Genomic DNA, 1,999 nt, shown 5'->3' on the forward strand with positions numbered 1-1,999 from the left:
CGAGAAGTCCCCAGCAGCGATGAAAGCGCTCTATTATAGTAAGTGGTCGTTTTGATGTGTTTGGCGCCGTGGATGCTTTATAGGTCTTTTAACTGGGCCCAGTCGAGCGGACATCTGCGGGCATTTGTAATGTTTTATGGGACACTGCAACGGCCAATTTACAGACGAATTCGCCACAGTGCGGCTGATTCTGCAGTGATCTCCAAGAGCAGCATGGCTTCAGGCCACCTTGTGAACCTGCCGATGCAGGCTAACTGGTACGGAACGTCCTCAGTAGGAGGAAGCGGCACAAGAAGGTCTACGTCGCTTTAGAGGTTGGAAGGGTTGGTGGCGAACTTTGGCCTGTTGGAATCGCAGGCACGAGTGCGACCAGCTGCGGGCACCCAAGTTGATGAGAGGTCAGAATCACCTGGCATGACCACTCGCAGAGTTGCGTCAATGGGCGTGCCCAAGAATGGACAGGGTCAAAGACGCACCTGAAATTTGATCCAGGCACGTAAGATAGTGTCGACCAGCCGACCTATCCCAGATAAAGAGAACATCGCATGCTGTTAGAAAGGCGTCTTCGAACATCGTGCAGTTTTCTTTCACTCGATTGTGGCAAAGGTCATCAATGTCGACACGATAAACTGCTCGTAATAAATTATGGGAAGAAAGAAGGAAACAGTCTTGATATATGATAAAATTAGGTAATTTTGTGTACGGTGATGCAGTTAGGAGCGGCCGCAAAGCTGCTGTCGTTTTATGTAAATATTGCGTTTCGGACGATCTTCGACTAACTTATTGCGCATGGAAAAATACCTGACGCAGATACAGATGACCGGCAGAAAATATCTTGCATTTTACGGGTATGTTCTCTTTTTCGTGAAATGTATGTGTGAACTTTTAGGTGATCGTCTTAGCCAATGGTAATTTCTTTATGTAGATTGTCGTTTAAATAACTTGTTCTGAAAGTACAACGGAGCTGTGCGCAATCCCTGCCAAAGTTCTTCTTCAACTCACTGACAATTACGCAGCGATCATATAAGCATATAACCAAAAGGGTTCAATGAATTTATGTTGTTTCACGTTTCTGAATAAAAGTTTTAACGGCCGGATCCCACAAGTCAGTGTCGTATGCCACAATTGAACGTGAATTTGAGATATGCAGAACTTTTCTGAGATCACGGGGCACATTGCATAATTTTTTTAGTGATGAAGATGAGAAGTGGTCCTAGTAGTATCGCTCTGACACGCCAGATGGGACTGAAACGTATTCGGACTGTGCGCTGTTGATGGCGACTTTTCTAGCGCGCTAGTGAAGGTAGCCTTTTGTCTAGAGGAGGACTCTTCCGGGAAACGTTTTCAACTAGCAATAGTCGTCCCTCAGTTTACACTTCATTCAGTACGACACTGCAACTTCGCAAATATTTACTGATATATGTGAGATTTTACTGTGCCGTTTCCTTTCCTCAAAAACCAAATTGCGCACCAAAAAACAAATTTTGATTTTTCCCCCGGAAAACTTCCGGACGAAACTTAAAGAGCGACTTCACAGGTTTATAAATCGACGAGGTTGAAGGGTTCGAATGTGTGAAATTTGCATGTAAAACATGCGAAGACCTTTCGGACTAGCATTTAGATGGTGACGTAATCGCCGATTGAAATCGGGACAGCCATCAATCAAGCTTCTCCGAAGCGCACAACTCCAAGTGGAGGGTACATTATGACGTCATCGATGGTACCATTACATTTCCAACGCGTAAACGGTTGCTTTCAAACGCCGCCGCAGGCAAAGACACCCGAGCTTTGTTTGGCAGCATACAACTAGGCGCGGCGGCAGGATGTGGTTGGCGGCAGCGGAAAATCGAAATCTTACCTTCCGTGACCCGCCGCAGTGGCTGAGTGGTTAGGACGCTCGGCTACTGAGCCGGAGTACCCCAGTTCGAACCAAACCACGGAGTCAGCGTTTTGTTGGAGGCGCAACGCAAATGCGCCCATGTGCTGCACGCTGTCAGTG

At 46.8% G+C, this 1,999-nt stretch overlaps 1 pseudogene; it reads right to left on the reverse strand.

The window, feature by feature from the left end:
• Nucleotides 1-1,329: 1,329 nt before the first annotated feature.
• Nucleotides 1,330-1,410, reverse strand: LOC144122259 (U4 spliceosomal RNA; annotated as a pseudogene).
• Between the last annotated feature and the right edge of the window lie 589 nt (nt 1,411-1,999).

Source organism: Amblyomma americanum, chromosome 2 (assembly GCF_052857255.1).
Source record: "Amblyomma americanum isolate KBUSLIRL-KWMA chromosome 2, ASM5285725v1, whole genome shotgun sequence".
Lineage (NCBI taxonomy): Eukaryota > Metazoa > Arthropoda > Arachnida > Ixodida > Ixodidae > Amblyomma > Amblyomma americanum.